General features: G+C 32.2%; 1 protein-coding gene across 2 annotated transcripts in view; it reads left to right on the top strand.

The window, feature by feature from the left end:
• The window catches only part of LOC148282218 (octopamine receptor beta-2R-like), a 138,767-nt gene that overhangs the window by 97,920 nt on the left and 22,125 nt on the right, over positions 1-18,722 (top strand). The window lies entirely within an intron of this gene.

Raw genomic sequence — 18,722 nt, 5'->3', positions numbered from 1 at the left:
TGTGATGTCACACTAGTCGACATAGGACACAAGACTTGATATATCTCTCTTATTTTTTAAAATGATGAATTCGTTTTTTTTGTAATCTTCAAATGGACATTTTCACACCGGATTTGGAAAGTGAATTTTGTACAACTATGCTGGATGTTAATACAAAAAAATATTTATCCTCGCTACGCGAAAAAAGTGTGTCCGCTAATTCAGCAACACATATGTATAAGAAAGAGCACGAAGATAGAACTCATCACGAGGAAGACAGAAACGCTGTTCTATGGCAGGCGTTAGTGTGAAAGAGACAAAAACAAAAGTAAGTAAAGCGTAAAATAGATTCAGATTTCAGCCGGTTGATAACAGTGATGGGAAACGCACGCGCGTAATCTGAGCGGCGTATTTATGAATATTAATTTATTTTACTATAACAGGGCTAAATTAAATGTTTATTTGCACAAATAATGGAAAAGGGATTATTAAACAGTATGTCTCCATGTTTTTTTTTTTTTTTAATTTTTGAACATTAAATTATTCCGTCTTTTACTAGTGGTAACACGATGTTACATCACCGCGCTCAAAGGGATTATTTATCACAGTCTTTTAAGAGTTAAGGTCCTAATGAAAGTAAGTGTATTTTTCAAATAGGCACTAATAAAATATAAATTATATTACGTAGATAAATTTAAGAAAACACTTGCCCAAGATTATGAAAACTTGCCCAAGAAAACTGAAATATATCTTGATTTATCTGCAAAGAAGGGAAAATCGTAGACAATCGGTTGATAAAAATATACAGAAACAAAGGTGTAAAAAATCCATTACAAAATTAAATATGACGAGCTGATAATACTCCTTCAGCCTCCTATTCCCCCCTTAAACCCCCCCCCCCCCTGCCGTAACCAGGTATTGGTCATAGTAGTTAAAAGTGAGGTTACAGAGAAAAGTGCATCAGGTATAACCGAGGTATATGGCAAAGGAGTCATTTCACAATACGCCTGCCAATGTACAATAAAGATTATGTACAAAAAGTTTTCAAAAAATGTACATTTGTAAATTTGGTCCTGTTGTTTGGAATCTTATTCTGAAAAGACATGACATTTTGCCATATATTCGACAATAGGTGGTCATCATCGATTTGTCGAATTTCTATTCTTGAAAAACCTTTGACAATTTAATTTAAAAACGATTGAAATAGTCTGCAACACAAGCAAATACGTATTTGTCTATGACTTTCGTGTCACTTTTAAACTTTAATTTTATTCCGCTATAAACATTGTAAAGTTTTTAGTTAAACTTGTTTTTTGGGTATTTTATGCGTGTTATATTTTAACACAAAAGAAAATGTTTCTCTGAGACACGACATTTAAAATTATTGTCAGTTTGATAAAACAAACATTTCATATGTAAAAATAAAGAAAATATAAAAGTATTTCATACCTTTTCGTTTCGTGAATATTAAGATCTTATTATTCATTAAATATAAATATATCTTAAATATGTATTTTGACATCTACTATAGATAACATTATATTTTAAAGATATATATTATTTGCACATTTCTAGATGCACCAACACAAAAACATTTTATAAATTACTGCGGTTAATTTAAACCTATTTTATATAAGTTATACTCGTCATTCAAAGGTAAATGGCGAGCGTTTAACACGACAAAAATGTGAAAGATAAAGGTTCAATGTGGCATTCGATTGTCTATGTCGAATGTTTTGGAGTATTCGAGATAAACTCGGCTAGTTTTTGACCGACTTCACTCGTACAGCTAGTTCAAGAATACTGTCACTCGTCAATTTACATACGATTTAAATGAATGAATTCAACCTGAGGCCCCGGAATGGTAAACTTTACACGAATTTTGACTCGTGCGAAGACCTTTTTACAAAATCGCTCGCAAACGAGTGGAGGCGTATAAAGAAATTGCTCTTCATCCTTTCACTTAAGCTTTCCTAACTAACTATAAAACATTGGACAATTATATCGTTAGTCCTCATCTCTGAGAGCGCATTTTAATTGATCGTCCCGTTAAATCATCACGATAGGTTGATCCTTTATTTTATAATCCGTTGCCCAAAAAAAAATAGTTTATTTATCGTAGCTCTTCGAAATTTTACTTTCTTTGAAACATTTTTCATTGAGTAATTACACATTTAATTTATTTATTTACCTTTGAGTATATTTTTATTATTTTTGGATGTAAATTTTTCCAATTGAAATAAAACGTCTCTGGATGTATGCACTATTTTTGTCATTTTCAAATATTTTTAAAATTCAAATTTCGTCAAAGGACTTTGCAGCAACAAGAGCGACACGAATATGCTTAGATTCCTAAAAGGGAGAAGAGGTCAGCAAAATTACAAATGCGTTGGAGCGTAATGGATATAAGAAGCAGCCGCAAATTGACAACATTATTAAATAGCAAACTACAAAAAAGAACAAGGAAGAAGATATTACAAGAGGAACTGCATACCTACCATATGTACATAATGTTACTGACAAGATAGCAAACTGCTGAAAAAACATAATATTGGAACAACGTTTAGGACTGTGGGAAAAATAAAAAAACATTTATTGAACCCAAAAGATAAGAATTCCCTGGAAACGGAAGCTGTTTATAAACTAAATTGCCAAGGATGTGATAAGGTGTACATAGGACAAACAGGGCGCACAGCAAAGAAAAGGATTGACAAACACAAAAGAGCGTGTAAACTTGGGCATCCCGACAAATCTGCAATAGCGAAACACTTTATAGACATCGGACATTTTTCCGCCATCGAACCGAAAAGCTCGCATAAACCCAGTAATTACAGTGCGCGAATAATAAAAGAGGCAATTGAAATACACAGATACCCAAATAACACAAACAAAGACGACGGGCTGAAATTAAACTCAACATGGTTCCCAGCACTACATACTATAAAAATGAATAAAAATGTTCCTACTGCCAATTGCGACACGGTACAAATTACTAGTACTTAAACATATACTTTTTTTTACAAAACACTCAGTTTATTCTGAAGATGGCTCCTGCAATGGTAGCCAAAACGTCGGAACAAATCCAACACATACGGTATCACCCAAAAAATAAACAAATAGGTATATGAACATTGTTTTCCTGTTAGTATCGTAAAGATGCCTCCCTGATGCTACGCGAAAAAGCCAACTACATTTTGGACCTGTTGTACCTGACTAAAATCGACAAAATCAACGTTTCGCTGTCCCATTTTCCACTAGAATATTTAATCCATAAATTAAAAATAGCCAGTCACCCGTTAAACTGAACCAATAGTCTTTTATTTTATTTTTATAGAAAAGTACAATTAAAATTTCGCTAATACTTTTCATTAAAATGCTATTTTTATCTTTCTGCTTTATAAGCTATCAATGTTTTACTGTAGAAGTGTAGTAATCAGAGAAAATAGATTTTTTGCATGTTTCATAGATTATGAGAAAGCATTTGACAGGGTAAGACATTCTTATTTGATGGAAATTGAGGGAGTGTAATATACACACCAAAGATCGAATGTTTATTCAAAACCTATACTGGTACCAAACAGCTGAAATCAGCCGCGGAAACGAAATATCAGATGCAATACCCATTCAGTGGGGAGTGCAACGAGGTTGTATTCTGACTATGTTTTTAAGAAAGCGCTGAACAACAATGAAAGAGGCCTGAAGATCAATGGAGTTATAATCAACTGTATTAGGTATGCCGACGACACTGTTTTGCTGGCGGATACCATAACCGATCTTCAGGAGCTGTTAAATAGTGTGGATGCATTTGGCGAACAACGAGGTTTAACAATTCATGTTGGTAAAACAAAATAGATAACATTTGTCCAACTTGATTGTGGAATAATCTACCCGCTAATGTTAGAGACGCCCCTTCTTTTACATTTAAGTAAAGATTGAAATGTCACTATCTAAATATTTAAATTGTTCCTTTATCCTTATTCTTTCCTTCCCATCCCCTCTCCACTCTTTATAGTATAGTGTTAATTTTTTTTTAATATATTTATTTTTGTTAATCTTTGCTTTTAATTTTTGTATAAAATTGTAAGAATTAATATATCCATGTATTTATAATTTTCTCAAACTGAACGGTTTGGGTAGGTAGGAAGAAATTGCCTTAAGGCAATATGCCCGCCCTTTTATGTATATATATTGTATATGTATATAAAGTGTCAAATAAATAAACTTGATAGTATTTTCTCTCAAATTAAAGGGTAGTGACATTGAAAAGGTTGACAAGTTAAGGTACCACGGCAGCATTCTAACAGAGATTCTCAATCCAGTTATAAAAATTAAATGCAGAATAAAATGAAATCCCTCTTCTGCAATGCTAATCTCGACTTGAAAATAAGACAAAGATTGGTAAAATGTTATGCGTGGTCTGTATTATTGTATGGCTGTAAGGCTTGGACTCTCGAGGAGAACACTATGAAAAGACTGGAGGCTTTTGAGATGTGGTTGCACCGCAGAATGCTTAAGATATCTCGGACAGAACTGAAAACGAATTTTGAAATCTTAAGTCGAGCTAAAACGAACAGAAAACTCATAACCACCATAAAAGTTCGTAGAATTTTGTATCTGGGGCATATAATGGTAGGAAAAAAGTACCACTTGCTTTATTTAATTTTGGAAGGCAAGATTGAGGGTCACCGTGGGGCTAGAAGAAGACAGATGTCCTGGTTGCGAAATATACGAGACTGGACTTGCTTTAGGACCGTGGAGCAGATTTTCCGGGAAGCACAGGACAGAGAGACTTTCGTTAGAGCAATTGCCAACGTTGGATATAACTGATAGAGCATTGAGAGAAGAAAAAAAATAAGATTTATTTTTGTAAATGATTACAATATTTTAATTGAGGTAAATTAAAATTAGACTAAACTGTTATCGCGACTTAAATAAAATCGGGTCGTGGTCCCGTGGCCTAGTGTTGCGGATCACGGATCAGATGTCCGAAGTTCGAACCCCAATCTACCCCAACTTGAATCATATTCTAAAATATTGAGTTCATTTAACTGATTTTTTTTAAAGCTAGAGAATTACACAGCTCAAGTATCGGAAGATTATATCTTCCATCGACGCCAACGGGTGTCACAACAATGTTATTAGATAATTAATAATTTAATATTACGCTGCAATGATTCGAGTTTCCCCTTTAATGTTTTTTTTAAATTTAAATAAACAAATATTTTCAAATTTCGAAATTCCTTAAACACGTAAACATAAAATAACCAGAGAGATCGGAATTTGTATAAACAATTATTCGAATTCATACCCTTATCCGCACCGGATGGTGCATCGAGAGATACAAGCACATTTGATCAACCAAATGAAGCGTATTTCAGTCATCAGTTAAGTGAATGTAGAGTGATCAGTAATTACGTTTCAGGTTCCAGTGATAGCTGTTTGACCGTATTTTATAAAAATATTTAATGTCTACCGTTGCAAGAGTCCGGGGCCTTATGTTGGTAGGCGAATGCGCCAACAACTGACTGTGAGTCGGAATCAACCCAACTCGATTTCGTTTTTAAGGTTTTTCACCTGAGAGTCATTGAGTCGATATTTTCCATCCGCCTGGACGTAAACAATTTAAACTATCTTAACTCTTTTTATATTGTGTTATTCTAAAAAAATATTAACATATTTAAAGTTGTCGTTTATTGCAATCAATTCAGATAGCAAGAATCAATGTAAATATTCAGAGAGCGAGCTTTTAAGCTAACCGAAAATTTTGGGACACATCGAGACACTGTATCGGGTAAATCACGATGAATATATTTTGCTTTTATAACAGCTTTGAGTGCTCCATGTTGGTTCTATGTATGCCGGTGGACGCGGCTTGAGCCGTGACATGCCTTTAATGAACTTGTGATTTTTAAATCCAATCACACGAAATCCGGAGGAGTTGAGAGTAATAAAATGAAAGCGCAGTTTTTTTTAAATTTCGCAACCTATTAAGTTATGTATCAGTTAATACAGCAGAATATCCTCACCCGTATATCGTGAAACAAACGAAATATGGAAAAGCAAATTCATGTTGATTGTGGTAAATTTGATCAAATCTATAAAAATTTACAAAAAAAAGAACTATGATGTGCTATTATTTTCTTCGTTTATACAAGAACTTGCTTCAGACACCGCTTTTACAGTTCTGTTGGATATTTTCGGGTGTTTTTTTTTAAAAGGATTTGTCTCGCACTATTCCAGGAATTTTTTTTTCGAAATGGGTTGGTCTAGAATCGTATTATTTACTGTGGAATTGTATATTTTTTAACATCAGCAGTTTTCTTTGGCATACCATTTTGTACACCTTACAATGCTGAATCCAAAGCGCTTTGCGAATATTTTTAATTTGTTGGAATCGTTGCTTCCTTAAAAAAAATAATTTAAAAAAAATAGATTCATATTTTTGGTCGTACTACACAAAGATACAATAACGATATATATGCAAGGCGCTGACGAATAATTATATCCCAGCATGCGGAAATTTTTTATTGAATAGTGCCATAATTAAACGATAAAAGAAACACCAAAATACACCAAAATTTTAAAATTATTATTTATATTTATCAGCCTACTTAGTTAAAAACAAACATATTTGTGTTATTTCAGAAAAACACAATAGAGCTTCTCCAACCAAATTAAATATTTATTAATTAATAATAAACAAATAAAAATAAAGGTAAATCACAAAGCTCATCAGGCTATTTTTTTATTTATGGAAACGGACCTACTAGTGACGAACGAAAGCAAGTTCGAGTAGACATACGAGGTAGGTACTGTAGGCATAGATACCTAACATTCTACTTGAACTTGGACTTGGCTCACATCTCATGTTGTAATATTTCATTTGTAGGTAACATTGGAATATCATTATTTTTACGGTTTATGCTAATTTTATCTTGGAACAATGAATCTTACAACTTATTTCGGAGCGACACATTTTACTCATAAATTCTCAACTTCTGACAGAATGATAAAAGAGAAAAGTTCATAAATCGGAATAAATCGTAAATACGAATGTTCGCACATCGGTGTTTTACTATACGAAGCCCGCTTAATTTTTTCATACTAATAAACAGAGACATCGCCTTCTGGAACGGATAAAAAATGTTATCCTATTACAAAAGTTTTGGATTAAAAGAGCGAGACGAAAATGAATTTTAATACTAGTGAAAATATAATTATCATTCTGGTACAGTAAAACACCAACTATCCGTATTAATGAGTGTCAGACGTTAGCACGTACAAACTTATTTAAACGTGTCTAGAAAAGTTTATTAGTTTAATGAAGAAACGCGCCGGCCGCCGAGATCCTTTTAAATTTGAAGTTCTTTTTTTTCATAATTTTATTTCCTTTATTTTTTTATTTAAAACTTCGATCCAGATATTTGGCAAAACGGATGACTGCAGTTCCGATTGATGGAGTTCAAATTTATTTTGCTTTAGTGGATTCAATTGAATTGATTTCGATGTATTTAAATAAAATGAATACGCAGTGGGCCTTACTTATAAACTTGGTGGAGAGTACATATATACCTTTATAGTATAACTTTATACTATATTTATAAGCAAAGTCAAGTCAGAATAACGTACAGGAAAAAATAAAGTGTTTAGGCCAAAATAGTAAAAAACATAAGTTTATATAAAAGTACTCGTATCATACCTGGCGTGATCTCGAAAACAACAATAGATCTGATCGTTTAAAAATGTAGAATTACGGCGGGAGTCAGATATACTAAACTATTTGTGAAAGTGATAACCCGTTCGCTCGCACTTCATCCAAGGGGGTGACAAACGCACAGAACAGGTGACAAGAATGTTTTTAGCCGAGTAAAAAGTTACGTACTCTTATACGTAGCTGCTCACTGTACCGAGCGTGCTGGGTGTTATGTTAATGTGTGCTAAGCTCACCTTCCTACAACCTCCATAGCAACTGTTACGGGGAATATGGAATATCTTTATGTGAATATGGATCCTCAATTGATTTTTAGCAATCTTATTCAGTTTTGACGTTCAATTCACTTTTCATATACAAACTATGCGAAAAGTTTTAATTGTTGAATGTTTATACAATTCAACTACCTAAATGTTATTAAATATTTGTATATAACCACTTACCGACTTTTCTATGTCTATCGGTTTCGAGACGTTCCCGCTCTTCGTCAAGACACGTAGAAAAGTCGGTAAGTGGTTATATACAAATATTTAATAACATTTAGTCATATGTTTGACCGCAAAACTAATGCTTTAAATATTAAAAATTATTCAATTATTCGCTAGTCTATGCAGAATTTGACATTGTTTTCAACGCAAATTCTGAATTTATGTTTTAACCAAAGAATTGTCTTAATTTTATGATTTTAACATAATTTTAAATGATTTTTTTTTGTATAAAATACTTAATTACATTTATACACATAGATAATCATTTTAAAATACGAGGCTCATAAGTATAAATAATTAGAAAAAAATGATAAAGAATAGCATCGTTTATATGATAGCTAAACATACAAACATGTATGTAAACAACAGAAAATATAATTTAAAGATTAAAGGAACCCACAATCATTCAATCACATAGTACTAAGTCCCAAAAGAGTGTATTTTTCCGCAAGATAATACTCCATACCGTACTTTAAAAAAAGTATTAAAAAAAAACTATCCTTTTTAAGTGGCCTGCATAGTGCATAGTCACCTGACCTTAATCGAACTGATCATTTATGATCAATAAGTATGTTCAAAAGTGTGGTTCAAAAAAAGCTAACCTTTTTAGTTGGCCTGCATAGTCACCAGTGGTCAGGGCGTTTGCCTACCATGCAAGAGGTGTCGGGTTTGATTCCCGACATGGATGACATGAAATATTAATAAAAAAAAATAATTTAACCCTAGAATATTTCATAGTCCTTGGACTGTTACCTGAAGCGTAAGACTGATCGTCTTACCTTTATGTAACAAACATGATCAAGATACACTGCTATTGGTGTACCAATGCAGTGTCCTTTGCACTATTAGGTGGGGAAAGGGAATGATGATGATGAGTCACCTGACCTAAATCCGATAGATTATTTATGATCAATAATAAAAAAGTATTTAAAAAAGTGTGATTTAAAAAAAAACTTGCCTTACTAGTTGGCCCGTACAGTCACCTGACCCAAATCCAATTGATGATTTATGATCAGTATTAAAAAGTGTTTGTCTTAAAAATACGATATCAAAACAGGATTAAAACAGTATGTATTTGAAGAATAGGAATGTTTGTCAAAAATTTGTCGACAATTTATAAAAAAAGTGTATGTTCGGCGTACAGTAGAGTGTGTCATTTTTTTCAACTTTTAAATTCAGAAACACAATAGGTCTCAAAAGTTGTATTTTATGAAAAAATAAGAAAAACATTTTTTTTAAAAATGCCTATGAAACAAGACTATATTCTATTGTATTCACCTTCGGGTTATTCTCTGCATTTGAAATTAGAATGTACTTTCCTCACATTAATTTTTGTCTCTGCATACGGGCATACGATAATATGGAATTTTCAAATATTTTTTAGCAAACATTATTTTTATAGCAATCCAAGCAATATAAGAAGAATGAAAAATTATGTTTCTTTTTTTCAAAGGCAAAAGAAATAGTTGAATTCATTTTTAAAAAATGCATATTGAAGGATTTGTAATAGTATTTGTGACAATAATTATTTATTTCATATTTTTTTATTCAAATTTTTCAACTCTTAAAGTTCTTTTTTGTCCTTCTCTCTTCCCTGCCCCCCCACACCCCTCCGCGACCCATTTTCTATCCTTATTTGCGCAATAACATACGCGCAGCTCGTCAGGTCACAGGCAGAAGGCCCTAGAGATATTACCTACCCGTGGCGGTTATCTAACACCTGTCCCTCCATTTTAATTGACTAGTTTTATAATGATTACGTGTTTTGTAAAGTTTCGCTTATATTTTTTGGGCGATAACTTTGATTTTTAACTTATATGAAATTCATCAATATGCCAGTTAAAAAAAAATACAAGACTCGTTGTTACTGATTTTGTTAAATCCCACTTTGAAACTTAAGTCCAGAAGAAATGAAAAGTTCATCTTTAGGAACTAATGAAAATGTCTTCAGACACTACTAATAAGTGAGACATCAAATAAAAAAATCTTCGTTGCAAGAGCCACCGGTGGCGGCGTCGGAAATATATTTAAGAGTTTATATAAACATAATTGAAATATGACTAATTTCACTGCTGTAAGGATAGATCTGTTCTACAAGTAGAACGGTTTTTTTCTCGAAGACCAAAAAACTTTTTGAAAAATAATTATTGACAGTATTTATAAATTTATCACAACTACTCGTATTATGTACAAAAGAAGAGAGAGGAAAAAAACAAAATCAAATAATTTATCAAACTCTTAATTTCTTCGCATCTTTTAGAATTTTTTTTAGATAACGGGAAAAGGTATAACTGATAATCAGAGATTACGTTTCATCAACTTGCAGTCATGTATATGGTAAAAATCAAACCCAAAATTAAAACCTAATCAATATCAATATTTTTTATCGAATTAGCGATGGTTAAAAAGTTTCGTACAGGGTAGCAGTTGCAATCGCATCCGCTACCCTACAACCTGTAAGTTTATTTTAAGAAATAATATTTTTTTTTAAATTAAAAGCACATTACTCCTGCGCAATAATTTAAATTAGTTTTTCATTGACATGTTTTTCCTTTAGAATTCACGAAAAGATATTTGAGATAGCTTTATTTTCATTTTTAAAATATAAAAATCATAAAGTGAATGAAGTAGTTGCTGTTGCAATTCTGCCTGTCCTGAAAATATTTAACCATCGATGGTGACTATAAAATAAAAGAACTTGGTTACAAAAGAATCTTTCAATCTCGTTTTTCCTTTAGGATTAATAAGAGTATTTTTAACTCCTAAATTAAGTTTTCAAAGCGATAATTATCATTCACCGGTATAATACAGACCTTGTTCTGACAGAACTACCGCTTTTGCGAGCCGTAACATCAAAAGTGTTAGCGCAACAAATAAACCGAGATAATGTAAAGATGTTGAACTTTTCGAAGGTTCCCGGTCACACACAATCAATGGTAAGATGCGATGTTTTGGAAGAAAAAATGTGAAAAGTTTTAACGTGTGCCACACAAAATTTTAAAAAAGTCATGCAGACGTTGAATTTTAAGAGAGATTTTAAATTAAGTTTGCATGTACCATATATGTAAAAAATCTATTAAAAAAAAAAAAACAAAAATTGTAATAAGCTTTTAAAAATCTAATAACTGCCTTAAAAGAGGAATTTATTTTTTCGTATTTTTGTGTCCAATGTGCTATTTTTGTTTTTTTTTTTAAGTTTGTCTAATCTGTATTAAATTTATTTTTAAATTTTGTGTTTTTTTCAATGATTTCATTAAACAATAATATTTTATATTAAAAAAAAAAGAAAAACTCTTCCTTTTTTATGATTTTTTTTTCTTTCGTAGCAATAATAATTTTCTTATTTATCAAACTTCCAGTTAATTTTAGCCATCCAATGAAGATTTTTCAAAAAGTTTTTTTCAATTTTCTTATTGCAGTAAGCTTAATTCACCTTTGAGACCTATTACTCCAAAAACAAAAATATTTTTTTTTGTATAGAGCGTGATACACGCTTGTGTATAAGCAAATGAATTGTGTACAATATATTATACACAGTTTATGAATAAACAAGTATTAATTAGTATTTTTTTACAAACTGATTTAGAGTGTCTACTACATGTGGCCAAGGCTGTATGAAATCTAAAGTTAGACCACTATAACCATTTTTCGGATATTCCGATCGCAATAATATAATCTTAAGACCGAGTAATTATTTAATGGGTTCCCGAGAATCCCAGAAATGAAATTTTCAGTATAATTTGATGTATATTATTTATAATACGTCAGCCGCCGATGGCCGCGAGCAGTGGGCAGGGGGCAGAGGTCAGGGGATGGTAAGTGAGGGTTGTTCGACTATTTTTTGCGGTACCATCGCTGATTTATGAATGACAACATTTCCGTCAAATATTTTCAAATCGCTCGGCTGAGAAATTGCAAAAACGTGAGAAGAATCTCGGGGCGCTTTCCCGAGATGGCAGGTATGTAGTCGCAGGTACCTACTCGGGTCTCCCCCTCGCCCCTGCCCGCGCCGCTGTCGCGCGCCGCTTTCGGCGAGCCGGGCTCTCTCACAGGTGAAATTAAACTAAGCAAATTGATTCCATAAAGTTCACAGTCCCAGTTGAAGGGTTCTCGTTTTTAGTTAGGATTATAATTATTTATAGAAAATTCATACAGATTAACAGACAAAATAATAAATACATTATACAAACGCTAACTCAATTTACCAATTCGACAGATAAAAATTATTAAAGTAAATAAAGAAAAAGGCTAAATAAGTATAAAATATTATTTGTGTGAGAAAGTGATATAAAGAAATTTAATTGGCATTTGTCTGTAGACACATCCATGACAGTTAATAAAAATTTTAAAACGTGTAATCGTTTTTGCTATAATTCGGGTAATAAAAAAAAGTTTTCATTTATATCCCCACGGTATTCATATTTTTAAATTTTCATGCCTAAATAATAAGCTTTTTTATTTTTATTTAAATTAGTCAGTGAAATATATCCGTGGAAGTTCATTGTAATGCTAAATTTAATTATCCTTATAAATGCAGGCCCCGTTTTACACAGTAAATTATGACACGTATTCAAAACGTCCATTTTTTTTTTAGATTTCTTCCAGTATTATTTAATATTCATCAGTTGATCCCGGAGCTTTCACATAATTTATTTTAATCTACAGAATTTGTAATATAAATACGCCAATAACTTTAGAGTGAGTTGTAAAATTAACCCAGCCGAAAGTCGGAAAGTTGAAAAGATGTGTTGACCCTTTCAATCATTTTATGCCGGTGCCCGCTTTAATTACTTTTTAAAAATGAAACAAAAACATCGTGTCTTTTGCGAAATTTACGATGCCTATTTTTAGACTAATAATAATTATCTTTCGCTTTGAGACAAGATTTGAATCACGTATATATACATTTTTAACACATTCTCTCAAATTTAATTTTGAAATTTTTAATCGATTAAGTACGCTGTCTTTTATTGTTAGGGATAACTTACGAAGAGCCATTTTCACAGTAACTCAAAGACGCTATCAATATAAATTAAATTTTTTATCATGGGTAGCTTAGATAGCGCATTTTATATGCTAATTAACCGAGACTCGAAGAGAGACAATCAACTAAGTCCCGTAAGGCTGATTTAATAAGACCAATTGAACAGATTCATTAAGAACCGCGGGACCGATTTTATGTGGTCTTTTAACTCTTGTGTGGCTGTGATGCCACACTAGTTGACATATAGCACAATACTTGAGTTATCTCTCTTATTTTTTTTAATGATGAACTCGTATTTTTTGCAATCTTCAAATGGACATTTTCACTCTGGATTTGGAAAGTAAAATTTGTATTACCATACTGGATGCTAATACAAAAAATAATTATCCTTGCTACGCAAAGAATGAATGTCCACTAATTTAGCAACACACATCTATACAGATATACAAGAGAAAGCACGATGATATAACTCTTAACAAGGAAGACAGAGACGCTGTTTTGTGGCAGGTGTTGTGTAATACAGGTTAAGTCGGTTAATGACAGTGATAGGGGACGCACGTGCGTAATATCAGCGGTGTATTCATGATTTTAAATTTATTCTGCTAAAACAGGACTAAATTATGCATTAATTTGGATAAATTATCAAAAAGAAATTATTAAACAGTATGTTTTTATGTTTTTTTTTTAACGTCTGAACTTTAGAATATTCAATCTTTTACTAGTGGTAACACGATGTTACATCACCGCGCGCAAAGGAATTATTTACAACAGCCTTTTAAGAGTTGAACTTAAGATTTTCCACTAGGTACTCAATTTCGATCGCTCACTAATCGGACTTCTTGCGAAGATATTGAATTACTATATCTGTACATTTGTGCGATTAAGTTAGTATTATTTTTAAGTGATAGATTTTTCTTTATTACATTTCCATTGCTCCTAATAACAAAAAAATAAATATTGAAGACCGAAAAGGCGCTACCTCTAGGTGCCTGAGATCTCAATGAACTGAGGCCTTTATATAAGTTGATAAATTAATAATTATTTGAATGATTTACAATTCGAAATTTAAATTTGCTCTTCGCAATATTGTCAGACTAGTACAGTTTTAAACTTGTTTTAAAGAAGTCTAAGCTACTTACGGCATTGAAAATGGATGTAATTACAATGGTGAGGTGATTGTTTAGAGGGCAAACACGTTTATTTGCATTAACACGTACATTTTCATATTTATCCATATAATCACCATTACGATCGATGCATTTTTGCATGCGGTGTAACATATTTTTAATGCTTGTCTCCCGCCGCGGGTACACTTTACGGAGCGGAGAATGAATGTCTACCGGGAGTTGGTTCTTTGAGCACAGACAACGAATAATTTAGCGCTACGAGTATTAGTGAAAGTTGTTAAATTCTATTTACCGGAGGTTACATAGTTACGTGGGAAAAGTATTTTACGTAAATTTATTTTGAATGTTGAATGAAACACTTAAAAGAAGAAAAAACACATTCATCCGACCGTTCGGGATGTTTACGTTATTTATTAGTTGAGACTTAATTTGAAGTAGTTCTAGTATATCTATTTTTTTTCTTTTTGAGAATATTCCGATTCAATGTTTCAACGAAATAATTAGCAGAATTATCTTAATACATAGTTTATACATAGGGATAGCAATGAAACCGGTTATTGGTCCATTAAACTAAGTGGATTTAAGTCTCAATTTTCATTCGATAAATTTTTGTTTTTAGAAAAACAAAACAATTAAATACGTTTTGTTTTATAAAAGCCTACAATTAAAATTTCAATAGAGATGGAGAAAATTTAAGAGAAGAACACATGAAAACCTAGGCATTTACAGGGTTTATGATCCGTCATTAGCTGGTTCAAGTGGCTATTTTACACACTATTTAACATTCACCATTTTGCCCATTTCCGAACATATTTATTTTTTTTATTCTTCCATCCGTTGATTTAAGTGAATGATGACAATCATACAGAGTGTAAAGTGGCCACTAACTAGTCAATGACAGATCATAAGGCCTGTTAATGCCTAGACATGTGTCTTTCTCCATCTCTGTTATAATACGAAGTGAAGTAATGACACCCACTGCTCAAGAGACGTCGCTGCGATGCCAGTCATGATGTTAGAGAAGGCAGAGCCAAGTAAAACGTTGCAATACCCGGGCGGCCAAAAGTTATCACTCGAACGGCACTCCAATTCAGACTTCCCTAGCTATAGGATGTATTTCTTTTTAATAAAATCGTTCTTTACAACAACTATCTTTCCTTTGACCACCATAAAGTTATTGCTCAATACGTTAACCTTTATAACTCTCCAGGTTGTGAAATCTAGTCATTTGACTACAAAAATTTGGACAAACCTGAAATATTGTTAACTGTCGTTGATTAGTTTTGTGTAAATGTAAATCATAGGCGGCCTCCGTGGTGTAGTGGTCAAGACGCTAGACTCACGCACGGAAGGTTCCGGGTTCGATTCCCGGTGAGAACACAAAAATTAAAAATGTGATTTTTCTCAAGCCTGGGTGCTCTGTGATGTAATTCACCACTGTAATTAGGCCTCCTGGCCTGTTGTGGTGCAAAAAAAAAAATGTAAATCATAGTACCTTACATAATATGTACATGGAACAGATATAATGTAAAATAAATTACAAAAATTTCGCCGCATTCCGATTTGATATTCACCTGAGAAGTTCACGTACACATTTACTCGTATTTGTGACTGCTCATAATATGATAGTCTATTTTCACCTCCGATATAAAGACTGAATTTATGTCTGTCACGCTACGGATGACATTACGTGTTCTTGTCATATTTTTCGTAGAGCCGCTAAATAAAATATTAAAGCCGCAAAAACAAGATAGAAAAATATTTATTTACTCAGCAAAGTACCGACTATGTTCGCTCGACGTGAGCGTGGGATTAAATTATGTAGAATACAACCGGCCTCTCACGCATACGCGCACTCTTACAATTTAACATGAATTCCATAGATGCTGTTCGTCATAGTTTTAATCAGATTTTTAATGGTGTTTTCGTTTTCAATAATTTAGTCACCCGAGGGAGTTTAATTTCTAAATGAAGTCTTATCTCGTAAATACCCAAAGTCCCGTAATTCTGCCATGGACATCCAGGACGTCGAGAACCTTATGCTTTGTTACGTAGGCGAGCGTTGTTATAGCTTCTCAGAATGTGTCTGCGGTGTATCGCCAAACTGACTGTAACAGTTTTCAACTTATGGTCGTTCACAGTTTCTAGTCTCAGTAGACTAGTAAAGACGATAAAACTAGGCCTGGAGGGCCGATCAATAGAGGTCCGAAGAGCTGGATTTCCTTGTACAGAACAACCGGCGAATATATTATAAATGTGACTTTTATTTTCACTCTAAACTAAATCATGAAATTGTGTATCTATAAAACGTTGATAAAAAATATTCGTTTGTTTATTAAATCTAAAAAGAATTGAGAAATAAACCAATGAAAACCTTAGAAGAATTGACGCAAGTTCATACAATACTGAAGGTTGCGGCTCGCGTCTATAAATAGTGGTGAGTTCATTATTTCAATAAAGGTTAACGGGACACGAAGCCGGTTTAAGTTTTCCGATTAATTTAATAACACATTAAAAAAACTTAGTTGTTTGAATTATTTTCATTAATTTTATTGCGCCGTACTAGGCCAATGGGTCCAATGAGAGTGGGGAATTTCAGCACAGAATACCCAGGCTCGAGAAAAATCACACGTAAATATTATCAAACCCAGAACATTCTGTGCGTACTCATCTTACCACGGGAATGGTTCTTTACCTTTTGCTGTAGGTACATAAATATATAATTTTCTACATTTATGTTTTTTATCGAGCAAATATTGCTGTCGCCTTTATTGTGTTATTATTATGTATTGTTCAATATTTTTTTGCGCTGCAAGGAGCTAAGAGACCCAATTAAAGTGGTGAATTAGAACATACTTGTAGAACACCTAAGCTTGAGGAAAATCATATTCTAATATTCGCTTACTTAGGAGATACTGAGTAACTTAATCTATAATATTAATAGTCTTAAAATGATTGACGGTGTTTGTCATGTACGGGCCTGTTTTACACGTATCGCGCCAATACACTCGGCCCGGTAAAATTAAGGAGGGTGGATACTTATTTATTATTTTCTTTTTTGGTTTTCTTTACTTATTTTCTAATCGCGGGTCCAAATTTGGCTAAAAGAAATCGAGTGGAGATTAGTCGGCCTCATGATGTAATTTTTTGTGTATTTACTTGCCTATTGATAAATTAAATAATTCAACAAAATAATAATTAGTGAACCAACCCTATGTTATTTCTTAGATCCGTTGTATGTTGAGCCATTGACTAAATTTAATTCAAAATTTGTAATAATGGGTGACTATAATTTACTTTATTGGAATTATGCCAAAGATATTGATCAGTTACCACTCTCACTGTGACAAAGAAAAATCTCAGATTTGCCTTTATATTTTAGTTTTCCGAAAATTAAAAATATCCTTGCTTACTTGATTTCGTTTTTACCAACATTGATTCTGCCAAAATTACTAAAGCATTAGATTTTCTTTTACCTAAAGACATGCATCATCCGCCTTTAAGCTTATCGATTCTTTTTGTTCACGATTATAATCTTGAATTTTGAAAGCCCAGTTTTAACTTTGCTAAATTCGACTACGGTTTAATTAACAAACATCAAAATAAAATTGATTGGTCTATTCTTAATCATGATGATATGAATAATAATATTATTTTTTTTCTTTCAGAAATTGATAAAGTTTTTGTTTATTTAGTTCCTAAAACAATTTAAAAAAATTAAAGTACCCAAAATGGTTAAATGAAGAATTTAATGCATCTTACAATCTCAAAAAGGGCGACAAGTAAAAAATATAAGGAGACCAGATCAGTGTTTCACTATATCAAATTTAGTAAATTAAGAAAGGAATGCTGCAAACTGGCAAATATGTGTTACAATATTTTTATTAACAAAATTGAACTCAATATAAATAATATTATAAAAAACTTATGGAAATATACAAATTCTCTAAAAAAATATAATTCAGGTAAACCTACCTCCATGCTTTATGAAAACAACAAAGCGAGTAATATTCAAAATATCGTTGATTTATTTGCTGATTTCTTTAAAAGTGTATACGAATATGACAATGATAAGAATAATGTTTCAATATTCGAATCTTCTACAAATTATGATTTTTTTTTATGTTAACATTGATTTTAAAGACATCTTAAGACAACTTCTTCTCCTAGATCAAAATATAAATTTTGAACTAGACGATATTCCACCCTTATTTCCAAAAAAGTGTGCCTCAACTCTTGCTTATCCACTATGTCTTCGATTTAATAAATCACTTTCTTCAGATCATTTTCCAGATCACTAAAACCTGAGTTATATCTTTCCTATTTTTAAAAAAGGTTATAATACTGACGTAATAAATTACAAGCCTATTTGTTTAATATTAACGATTCCAAAATTAGTGGAAAAGCTTTAACTGGATAAAATAACATTTACA

The sequence above is a fragment of the Micrasema longulum genome, unplaced genomic scaffold (assembly GCF_059751315.1).
Source record: "Micrasema longulum isolate JH-2025_06_02 unplaced genomic scaffold, ASM5975131v1 h1tg000361l, whole genome shotgun sequence".
Lineage (NCBI taxonomy): Eukaryota > Metazoa > Arthropoda > Insecta > Trichoptera > Brachycentridae > Micrasema > Micrasema longulum.
Note: the sequence above shows the minus strand (reverse complement) of the source record. Positions and strands in the feature narration are given on the sequence as shown.